The 12,686-nt window shown below is 37.7% G+C and overlaps 1 long non-coding RNA gene across 2 annotated transcripts; it reads left to right on the top strand.

The window, feature by feature from the left end:
- The first annotated feature begins 1,383 nt into the window (after window positions 1-1,383).
- Window positions 1,384-9,753, top strand: LOC106825240 (uncharacterized). Of its 2 annotated transcripts, none has more exons than XR_001396589.3 (3): window positions 1,384-1,972; window positions 2,953-3,047; window positions 4,189-9,753. It is a non-coding gene; the product is annotated as an uncharacterized lncRNA (long non-coding RNA). The 2 variants fall into 2 exon arrangements; XR_006527799.2 differs by having other exon boundaries at window positions 4,207-7,890.
- Window positions 9,754-12,686: the final 2,933 nt, after the last annotated feature.

Here is a 12,686-nt window from a genome sequence, read left to right as displayed (position 1 = left end):
ATTTAGGCTAATCACCAATGCGCATGCCTTTCTCTAATAGTTTGAGGGGGGAAAAGGACTACGTTTACAGAAGAATTTTAATTCTCCAGGATTTTAAAATATACTTCTAGTTAAAGATTAATGTCCAGTCCAAAAATAAGATTTCAGATATCACAGAGAAGATGGAAAATTAAGCCATTGACTGCTAATGTGTCTACAAGAGACTATCTCAAGTTCACCATGTGTGCATTGTGGTGCAGTGGACAGGAAGGCTTAGAATGGGGGACGTGCTTTTCATCCCTATCTGCTCCCTAACTAGGCCTGCAGCCTTGTGGTAATTTTCCGAGCTCTCTGAACTATGGTGACTTCATCTGTTAAATACGAAGATTGTACTATTCTGGACTAGGTGATTTCTAAGCTCTCATATTCAGGTTTTGTTATTTTTCTTTAAAATCTTGGCACTCCTGAAGGAAAAAGAGCTGAATTCTGAGTATAGTGGGAAAAATATGGAATGCCCGCATTTTTCTGTTTTAAATACAATATACACACATTTTAGTACTTTGAAATCCTTAGGTCGTCAATGTGAACAGTTAATTATGTGCTGGCAATAGTTCTGACTTATAGCTGTTTTATTTTTATGCTCCACTGTTGGTCATATCTAACTTGTCTCCCAGTTAGTCCTTTATTAGACAAGCAACCTATAAATATAGCATGGTTTCTATGGGAACATTGTTTATCTTGAAGATTCCAGGAACATGTTTTATCTGAAAAATGAGGCCTGCCAGATAATATGTTGAAATCCAGGCCTATAACCCAGATTTGGAACTTTGAATTAATCTGATCTAAGGAGATATTTAAAATTGGTTCCCTGTGAAATTTTTCCAGCTGAATTGAATTGGTGCAAATTTACTTTTGACAATAAGAGTTGGAAATCTCATCTTTCCATTGAGAGTTTTTCTTGAAATGATTAAGCGTATGGCTCCATTATGTTTAGATTCTGATGTTTTACATCTCTGTGGCCACAAGCACTGTTGCATGATTGTGTAGGAGATGGCACAAGTGGGGACAATACTCGATCTTTTCCAAAGCAGATGAGAATTCTATCAATTGTTACCTAAATGTAGGCCACAATGAAGTTGCTTTACAGATAATAGAGTTTCAGTCCTTTTGAATTCCTGTAGCTGAACAGAAACATGATTTGGGGCTGGGTTTGCCTGATATTGTTGAAGGCATGTTGGTCTCTTGCATCTTTAGGTCTACCAAACCCAGTAATTTCTTAAAATCATGCTTTGAGGTCTTAACACAGTGAAGATGACTAGGAAGTTAAGACAGGAAGTGAGAAGGTTGATGTAAGAAACTGTAAGACTTTTTGAGAAAAAGGAAACGAGCCCTCTTGTTGAAGTTACATGACCAGAGGGTTGAGCTTCAAAAGGAACCATATTTCCAAATGGCACTTACTGAGGGAAAGGAGTCTTTGGAAATGGAAAACTGGAGATATAAATATTTTGAGCTTACTGCTGAGAATACGAAAGTCTCACAGAAAGTAGTCCTTTAGGTCATTCTTATTCTGAGTGTGAAACATTTTGAGTAAAACATACAAGTATCATAAGAAACAGCATTGGTAAAAGACTCTGTTTTTCACATTAATAAGAAAAATTCCTGCAAATAAGTCATTGATAGTGAAAATAAAACTCTTTACTTATAGGAATGATTTGAATCTGTTTTACCACCAGCTGCAGAAATAAACATCCTTTTGTGGCCTAGATGGTTTATCTGGGTCCTCTATCTTGACTGCATAACCTCAGAAGCCTTCAGTCTAAAGCTTGAGCAATTCCGCGGCTCATCCGTTATTCACCCCAAGATTTCTCTTCACTGTTGTTAGTGAACTGTTGATTCTAACAAATTGCTCTTATTGACTGCAGTAGATAATCAACAAGTGACTAGGATGCCTTGAATCTTCTACCAGAAGCAAACCATAAGAGGAAAAGAACAAGTAAGTAGTTTGGGTAGCTATTTGTTTCTGGGTAGAATGCAGATCTAGACATTTCAGTACTTGGTTTTAATGAGCAAAGATATATCTAGAAATCGTAGGCTGTTGAAGGATGATGGGGGGGGAGGGTGTCATAAGTGTGGGGTCCTAAGGGAGAGGAAAAGTGATCTAACTTATTCCTTCTCTACCAATTTATCCGTATGAATTTAAATACTCATAGGATGATTCTGAGAAGTAACTAAAAGAGAATGGGATCTTGTGTTTATGAAATATCTTTGTGCACATTATGGACGGAGAAGTGGCATTGATACTTTGATGGCTTATTCTATGTCAGGGAATCTGTTAGATTCTTCATAGACACAATCTAACTTACTTCTTACAACAAACGTTCTTGCAAAATAGACCCTCTCATTCCTATATTTACAGTTGAAGAGACAACCTTAGAGTTAAGTATTAGTTCCATGATTAGCCAGCTCGTAAGTGGTAATGCAACCCGTTTCCAAGGGTCGCACTGCCTTAGGAGACGCGTCCATTTAAACTGTGGAACTGACAAATCATCTAGATTTTCATTGCTTTAAAGTAATTTCAAATTGAAATCTTGTCTGCTTAGACTTTAGGACTTCCAAAATTTTAAAACTAAATCAGTATCGTATTTGTTGTTCATAAGTCATGTAAAACTATTCTGTTAAAAAAAGTGTATTAAGTATTACTTACTTTACATATATGTACTTTGCTAAGATGCATATTTAGCACACAAATTTATATTGTTATGCAAATTATAATTATGTTTTTAAGTTACAATAATATCTTATGTGAGGATAGTAAATATGCCAGGTCCAATATGATTTTCCACAAACAAAAAGTGTAGTTATTCTTCTCTAAAAAGATTCCATAGTAGCAGAAGAAAAACTCTAAGATATACAATGTTCACTGTGGAATAACTTCTCCATCGAATACAAATCTCAAACTCTGCTTCTGGCCAGGTGGGTAGCAGATACCTGAGGAAAATGGACGTGGACCCTTCCAGAGAGGAAAGTCTGACCTGATGACACCTGGGTCTCATACTATCAAATCAAAGGTCTGAAAAAGTTTTTTTCTAATTGTCAGATACTTATTAAATACTTACTGATCCAACAACAATTTGATGTAACATAACTGTGTATCTGCCGCTATGTAGAGTGAGGAGGAAGACGTAAAGAATGCCTTTTTGTTTTTGTTGTTTCACTTTAAGAATTATAACTTACACATAGCTTTTCTTTGTTCAGTTATAAAGCTGTCCAAGCACACTAACTCATCTGATTTTCCAGTAAACCTTGAACAAAGGCAGTACAGCCTTTCCCATTTCACAGCTAGAGCTCGGTAACACTCCCACGTAACACTCCCACAGTGACTCAATGGCAGAGTTGGTACTTGTTTGAGAATGGCAGCTGTCTTTCTGCTACACAGTCAGTGCTCCTTATGCATCCATACCTGAAACAGTTAAATAAAAACTAAACAGAACCCACCCTCAAACCCCAGCTTTTCATCCAAATGTAACACACGAGTCCAGGAAAAGAGTCAGGGTTGGGAAGAAGAAAAGGGGCAGGTAATATAATATTGTATGATGCTCCTTGCTGAAAAGTTGTTCAGAGAAAATATTTTGAAATGTTGTCTGATACAGCTTGTTACAATAATTACACATGATTTATGTGGTCTTCTCTATAGTGCCCCAAATTGGGTTTCCTGACAATACGAGGGACAACCTTTAGACATCTGAAATGAATATGCACTAGGTGTATACTGACTCTGCATTTATTTGAAATTTTGTTTATCATGAATTTTGGCATTAATTTTGATGCTGAAAAATATTGCATTAAAATATTATTTATTTTGATTACTGAGGCTTTGGCCATCCCTTAAATTTTATGCCAGAGGCTAACGTGTCTCATGGTAATCCCAGCCCTGGTATGTGAGCTTAAACAAAGCTGTTTGTGGAATATCTGGGGGCACACTTACAAATTTTATCCTCCAACAAACTTATTTTTGTGATTTTTGTTTCACTCATCTCTGTCTGTTCAATAGATTTGGGTCATTAAGTGGAGTCGCTAACAATATTTATTGGGTACACAGTTTTAGGCTTGTAAATAGTTGACTGGGATTGCAGAACTCAATGCTATTAATGTGCAGTTGCTGTATGGTTTCAACATGTTTGTTATAATTTTGTAAAACTTTTGATTTAGGGCTTTATGGTCTTCTAGGCATTTTGTGGTGAAACATGGAGCCGACCAACACAAGCGCCCCGTTGAATGCTACAAACTTAGACCTCGGCCTCTGCAACGCACACTGCAGGATGATTCTGACCACACTCTACAGTGTGGTTTTTCTTGGAGGCACTGCTGGAGCAGTTATGATGTCACGCATGATGTTGAAAAGGAATAGCCAGTCAATGATTGCCACAATCGTTCTCAATATCATAGTGCTACATTCGATCCTCCTGGTCAGCCTTCCGTTCCGCCTTAGCTATTACGTCTTAGTCACCTGGGAGTTTGGATACTTTACCTGCCGATTGGTTAGTAGCATAATATACTGTCATATGTACCTCACCTTTGTTTTCTATGTGGCCATTGTCATATTCCGATTGCTCATCTATTTTAAGAAACTCCAACTGCAACAGTTAAAAAAGTACCATGCGGTAGTTTTAAGCATTATTATTTGGATAGTGGGTAGCCTTATTTTTTTGCCAATATTTCTTTTACTATATGGCACAAGTTCAAGTTACTCAGAACAGCAACGATGCTTTGAGTTCTACAAAGACTTCAACCACAGGGAATTCATCATCTTGAATTACTCCATGATTGCTATTATGATGACAGTGGTGGTGACCCTCTTTCTGATACAGATGGGTGTCATTGTTCAACTCATAAAGGTTCTTTGGCCTGACCTGTGGGCTCATCAAGAGTATAGAGCTCAAATCAAGAGCTGCTTCTTCCTTCTAGTAATAGTCGTCTGTTTTATACCCCACCATGCATTCCGGGTACACTTTCTTCAGAATTATTCAGAGGGAGAAAATTCTGAGTTAGTTCTTTATAATGAAATTTTTGTGGCTTTAACTACTGTCTGTTGCCTGGATATGCTGTGTTTCATAGGTGGAGTTATCCATTAAATACTCCTATTTCGTTTACTTTGTAATTTGTTTCCCATCACGGTGACAAAATAGTTTTAATTGAATGGGTGCTGCTAGCACGATTTCAAAATTTTCCAAGTTCTCTGCTTTTAATCATCACCAAAATTATTTTTCTATGAAAAAGGAATAAATGTTGGTTGTTTCCTTCTCCTCAGAGAACTGTTATCTGTTCGCCCTTAACCATAGAATGTATTCAATCTCCTTAGCGCCACGCAAGTTGACCTCAAACATCCCTTACAGACTCAACTCCTATCTCTTTTGCCTGCAATATTTGCTTCTGCTAAGCACACGTATTGGCTTTCCCTATGCACTCTCCAGGCTGTTCTACTCTTTGCATTTGCTGCCACTGACCTTTGATCTTAGAATGTTCTTTCCCTCCATCTCTAAGCTGTCTATTCTTCAAGGTCCAGAGAACCTGAAGGTGGGAACTCTATCGAAGCTTTAACTTACTCAATTTATAATCAACATGAGATAGCTGCCTCTTGAAAACTACTGATAGCTAGTCATGCTGTAGCTGCTGGCTGTGGTATCTGGAGGAAGAGATTCACTCAGATAGTCAAGAGACTTAGAGGAAACCCTTTCAGGTTGATGGGGTGTTGATGTGGTTTGATTCTGATTAAAGTGTTAGTAGGTACTCAGGAAGCTGAGATGATCTCCCACGTCTACCTTCCCAGACTTGGATCCATTAAGCAGAAAAAGAAATTGGAAAAGGTGGAAGGCAGCTGGAGTTGGCTAAGCATGCTGGCAGGCTGTATTAGAGCCCAAACCTTTGAGACTGTGGGACTTTTATTAAGCTTTTTCAAGACACCCAATATGATCAAATAGTGTCACATAATTAAAATCAACACTATCATCTAATGGGTGTCACCTAAACTCAATAAAAGCAACCATGACAACCAACCAATCTGGTATAGAAATTGACATGTACTTAAACCTTGCTTATAATAATTCTACCTTGGAGACGAAATTTGATGAATCAAATAACCAAAACATTGCTCTTACTGGTTCATAAGGCAGCAGAGTTTATGCAAAGGACTTTTGAAGTCATCTGGAGATCTGAATTCAAAACTGTTTAGTAACTATGGAATCTTCGGTGAGGTATTTATAATCTCTGAGCTCCAGTTTCCTATATTACAGGATTTTGGTAAAGCTGAAATAAGATAACAGCCTCTGTTAAATAGTGCCATAATGCCTGGCATGTGGTGTTCAGAATAATATTACTTCTTTTCCTAATTCAGTGACACATTTTGCAAGAAAATTTTAACACATCACCAAAATGTTCATCCATATAGAAGTATATTTTAGAGGTTCAGATGCTATTGATCAATGTTGATCTCATGCTTTATGTCACTATTAAATCAATGACTAAACGGATGCTTTTTCCTATTTTTGCCTATAAGAACTTGCCATTATTATTATTACTATAATTATTAGTTATACCCCAAAATACTCTAGTAGTACCATTTTACAATCCTGCCGTCACAGTACAAGATGATTTGTAAGCACTGTTTTAGGGTCCATGGTATGTCTTGAGTAGTAGTCACCTCAAGATTGATTGTGATTACTTATAGTCAGCATATAGTCAGTACCCAACTTACTAATCATAGGGTTCCATGAGCTGGTTTTTAATATGGTAGACAGCCTCTAAGAAGGCCTCCAAAGATCCCTGCCTCCTAATATCCATGCCCCTGTGTAATCTCTCCTATATTGGCTATTGACTTCTTAAGAACAGAACAAGGCAGAATGATGGGGTATCACCCCCATTGTTAGATTATGAAAAGACTGTGCCATCCGTATTGGGTACTCTCTTTTTCTTGTTCTCTCTTGGATTGCTTCACTCTGGAGTAAACCAGCAGCCGTGTCATGAGGCAGCGCATGTGGCAAAGAATTTTGAGACCATCTAACAGCCATATGAGTGAGCTTAGAAGTGGATCTTCTGACACCAGCCAGTCGCCGTGGAATAAGCTTGGAAGCAGTTCCATTTGAGTCTTGAGATGATTGCAATGCTGGCTGACCTTGACTGCAGCCTCATGAGAGACCCTGAGCCAGAACCACTCGGCTAACCTGCTCCTAGATTCCTGACCTGAAACTGTGCTCATAGCACATCCTAATTCTGAGTAGCCACATTTCAGTAGCCACACATGGTTCATGGTTAAAGTATTGGACAGCACAGGTCCAAATTACCCAGAGATCGTCTAGGGTTGTACCCCAGGACCCTTTCCTTACAAGAGATGGCCATGTATCTCTCTGACATTCAGTTTCCTCCTACGTGGAATAGTAACAATAGAACCTACTTTAGAGAGTTGAGATGAAAATACACGGTATTGTATAAGGTGCAAATATCAGTCCCCAGCATGTGGCAAATGTTCGGTAAATGGAATGTTATTATTTTTACTGTCCTTGTTGTATATATTGGAAAGAGAAGGACAAGGACAGACAACTCTGTAATCAGATGCCCTGCAATGTTTCTGGGACGCTTTAGCTTGGACATTCTCAACAGAGACCCATTCTTCCTTCCTGCTGACACCCTCCTTCTTGTCTCTCCAACCCACAGCCATCCCTGATCTCAGCTGGCAGTGGGCTTCTGTGTTACCAGTGCTTATCTGACTTAAATGGTTCTTCCTTGGGGAAGTGCTCAGATCCTGTGTCCCAGAGGACTCCTTCCTTTAATCTTATTTGACCCAATCTGTGTTACTTCACCACGAGGTGTTCTCACCTAAGTGTGTAGTTGGTTTCCAGGTATCCATACAAATTACTCAAAATAAAACAAATACATTAAACATGTGTGTGATGGTTAATTTTGTGTGTCAACTTCACTGGCTGTGAGTGCCCAAGTTGAACATTATTTCTTGGGTGTGTTTGTGAGAGTATGTCCAGATGAGACTAGCATTTCAATCAGTGGACTCGGTAAAGTAGATTGCCCTCCTCACTGTGGGTGGGCCTCATCCAGCCTGTTGCAGGCCTGGATAGAACCAAAGGTAGAAGGAGGAATTCACCCCCTTTTTTCCCCGCCTCACTGACCGATCCGGGACATCGCATCTCATCTCCTGCTCTCAGACTGAAACTTAGACCTTGCTCTCCTGGTTCTCAGGCCTTCGGATGTGGGCTGAATTAGCCACTGGTTTTCCTGCGTCTCCAGCTTGCAGAGCAGGCGATGGGACTCAGCCTTCACAATTCCTCATAATCAGTCAGTCAGTCAATCAATCTCTCGCTCGCTCTCCCTCTCTCTCTCTCTTCCTTTGTCCTTTCAGGCCTGGATGTGCTGTGTGCTACTCTCTGCTTCCATCAGTGTCCCTTGCTCTATTTGGGTCATTTATGTTCTTATAATTTTTATTTTAATAATCTTGCTCAAACATCGATGGTTATTTCTTTAGAATTAATACACCTTATTATATAAGTAATACTTGACTATTTTCAGTGCCAGTATCCAAATATTGCAGATACAACTAATGGCTTATTGCATCCAGTCCTTGTCCCCGCTCTAGATAAAAACTGCTGTTATCTGATAAGTCTGTATTTCGAGGCCTTTATATATATTTAAATGCATGTAACATTTATATTTTTATAGTAATTGTATTTTAAAAATGCCTGGCACATGGAAAGCAGGTTGTGTTTTTCACAGAGTTTTTGTTTCATTGACGTTTTTAAAATTAACGGCATAAAGTCGCTGTAATATTCCATTATTGTCATTTTAATCGCTATGAGTTTAGGCGTGATAGCCCCTTTTCCATTTGTGACACTGGTAATTCGTGTTTACTCTATTTTTCTCCATCAGTTTAGCTATGAGTTTATCAATTTTATTGATCTTTATAAAAACCCAACTTTTGATTTTGTCAATTTTCCTTATCTTCTATTTAATTGATTTTTATTCTAACCTTTATTATTTTCTTTCCTCAATTTACTTTGTTATTTCTTTTAGCTCTTAAGTTATAACTTAGATCGTTATTTTAAAACCTGTCTCATCTTTACTTAAATAATATAAGTATTTAAAGTTATAATTTCCATCTAAGCGCTGAATTAGCAACATCCAACAAATTTTGTTACTTTGTGTTTTAATTATCATTCAGCAGGAAATATTTTCTAATTTCCTTTTTCATTTCTTATTTGACTAATGGGTTATTTGGTAGTTATTAATATCCGTTAAATGGAGTGTTATTATTTTTAGCATCCTTGCTGTATATATTGGGAAGAGAAGGACAATGGCAGACAATTGTGTAATCAGATGGCCTGCAATGTTGTCTGTTAGAAGCATGTTGCTTGACTTTCAGGTATTTAAGACTTTACCAAATATTGTATTATTATGCTTATTTCTATTGTTATCGGAAATGTGCTAAATATGCTAAAGCTTCCAATTTTTGAAATTTATTGTGATTTTTAAAAATTCCCTGGGGGCTGGCCCAGTGGCATAGTGGTTAAGTTCACGCACTCGTCTTCAGTGGCCCAGGGTTCGCAGGTTTGGATCCCGGGTACAGATTAACACACCACTCAACAAGCCACGCTGTGGTGGCTTCCCACATACAAAGCAGAGGAAGATTGGCACAGATGTTAGCTCAGCAATAATCTTCCTCAAGCAAAAAGAAGATTGGCAACATGTGTTAGCTCAGGGCCAATCTTCCTCACCAAAAAAAAAAAAAAAAAACAAAGAAAGAAAGAACGAAAGAAAAAAAATATTGCCTAGTCTATGGTTCATTGTGGTAAATATTCTATGTACACCTGAAGAGAAGCTATATTCTGTATTTGTCAGTAAATGTCAACTAGGTCAAGATGATTCACAGAGTTGTTCAGATCTTCAATAATCTTACTGGTTTTTCCATACTTGTTCTATCAGTTATTGAGAAAGTGATGTTCAAGTCTCCAATTAAATGAATTTGTCTATTCTTTCTCTCTCTTTTTTTTTTTAAAGATTGACACCTGAGCTAACACCTTTAGCCAATCTTCTTTCTTTTTCTTCTTCTTTTCCCTAAAGCCCCCAAGTACATACCTGTATGTTCTAGTTGTAGGTTCTTATAGTTCTGCTATGTGGGATGCCACCTCAGTGTGGCTTGATGAGCGGTGCTAGGTCTGTGCCCAGGATCTGAACCAGTGAAACCCTGGGCCACCAAAGCTGAGCACGTGAACTTAAACACTTGGCCACTGGGCCAGCCCCTGTCTATTCTTTCATTTAATTCAGGCGATTTTGGCTCTGTGTATTTTGAAGCTATATTGTTAAATATATACGCATGTAAAATATTTATGTCTTTTTGATGAAACTTTTTGTCATCGGGAAATGTCTATCTGTGAAAATACTCCTTGTATTAAAGTCTACTTTGTCTGATATTAGTATGGTCATATCACCTACCTCTGCTTACTGCTTACACTATATCTTTTCCATCCTTGACTTCCAATTCCTCTATATCTTTATATTAAAAAGCTTACCTTTTCAAAAGATGCTGTATATCATGAGGTATTCTAATTTTGCAGTCTGAGTGCAGAGAAGTAAGTTAATTGCCTTCTAGAACAATGAAATAGCAATGTTTAAAATAATACAACAAAACTCAGAGTTGTTACAAGGCTGACATTACTATCTACAATGCTCAGTTCTTGCCTAAAATTTACTAGATATGTAAAGAAACAGAAAAGTATGACCTACGTTCAGAAAAAAAATGAGAAGTCAATAGAAATCAACTCTGAGTGGGCCCAAATGTTATATTCAGCAAATATTTCAAAGCAGCTACTAAAAAGACATTCAAATAATTAAAGGAAAAGTGCTCAAAAATTAATGAAAATATGATGCCAATGAATATATCAAAGAGGAAACCTCAACATAGAAATGCAAACTATTAAAAATAGAAATTCTGGGGGTCAGCCCCATGGCACAATGGTTAAGTCTGGCGTGCTCTGCTTCAGTAGCCTGGGTTTGTGGGTTCAGATCTCAGGCACGAACTTACACTACTTGTCAAGCCAGGCGGTGACCCACATACAAAATAGAGGAAGATTGGCACAGATGTTAGCTCAGGGTTAATCTTCCTCAAGCAAAAAAAGAGGGAGATTGGCAACACATGTTAGCTCAGTGATAATTTTCCTCAAGCAAAAAGAGGAAGATTGGCAACAGATGTTAGCTCAGGGCCAATCTTCCTCACACACAAAATTGAATTATAAAAACTAATAGTTGAATGACTTATATTTAAAACAAAGGTAATAAATACCCAAAACTCATCACTTCCCCATTGCTTTGTTAAATTTGCCTATTTTACTTGCTCTTGGGATTATTTACACATGTCATATCCGTAGGTGAAAATACCGTACAGTTATGTTTCTCTTAACAGTGAGCACCTTCTGAGAAATGTTGCGTCATTAGGCAATTTTGTTGTTTTGCGAACATCATAGAGTGGACTGACACAAACCCAGATGGTATAGCCTACTACACACCTAGGCTATATGGTGCTATTCTCGCCGGACCACTGTCACATATGTGGTCCATCGTTGACCGAAATGTTGTGTGGTGCATGATTGTATAATGGTGTGCTAGCGCACATCCTTTTGTTCAGTGACATCATCTTGGTAACTTGAAATCGACTATGATGGAAGTATTTACAATATGGAAATTCTACAAAGGCTGCAAACTTGGGCTTGATTTATTGTTAATGCACATTAAAATTTAATGCACTATGTTTGTAGCTGTTACATTGTAAATAGCATCAAAAATTGAAAAAAGAGTCTTCCCCTCTTTGAAAACAATTATCTGATTCAGCAAGATGTTGTTCTTGTCACTGATAAGTGGGTAAAGTTCTGACATACATCTTCATTGTTTCACTTTTGTCAAACTCATTAATGTAAATGAAAGTATCCACCAACATTCCTATTGGAAGTATATGCATTCATTGGTGACACGAGCAACTTCTTTGCTGAATCAGATAGTGAAAAAGCACTTATGCATATTCTGATGTGGCAAGTTATAAATAAATTTTAACCATAAATTGGCTAGGGATACAAGTTTGGCAAAAATCAGTGAAAACATCCCGTAAAAATTAATTGGCTGTATGGAATTTGCAATAAAGAGCATTGGATATTTTATAATCATTTGTCGCTTGTAAGCTACACATCATTTATGTCAATAAAGTTTGTAATAATTTTTGTATGCAATTATCTAAGAAAGCTGAGTGTTAACATTTACCAGCACACCACTGAATATGGCTCTCAGATGTCATGAGCCAGTTTTTCTATTCTCCCACAGCTTCCTTTCTTTCCTGTTGCCTTATTTATCAAGAATTTTAGCCTTCAATGAATATAGTGAGAAATGTTGTGATGGGTAGAAAGTAATGCTCCAACTGCCTTAGAAACCCCGGGCCTGCTGCAGAGGGATGGTTACTGTTTTGATTTATTGCAACTTTCTGAGTCTCTGAGCCAGGAGGCAGACAGGGGATAGTCAAAGCCTCTTTCTGATTAATTTTAGTCAGCAGATTCGCTCTGATTTAGAGACTGCACGGAACTATTTTCCCAGTCCAGACCCATCGATCTTGCCGTTCACAATAGGTTATAGTACTGATATGTTCTTTCAGTCTGAGTTTTCAATAT

This window comes from Equus asinus, chromosome 1 (genome assembly GCF_041296235.1).
Source record: "Equus asinus isolate D_3611 breed Donkey chromosome 1, EquAss-T2T_v2, whole genome shotgun sequence".
NCBI classification, from domain to species: Eukaryota; Metazoa; Chordata; class Mammalia; order Perissodactyla; family Equidae; genus Equus; species Equus asinus.
The sequence above is the reverse complement of the archived record's forward strand: the minus strand, read 5'-3'. Positions and strand labels throughout refer to the sequence as shown.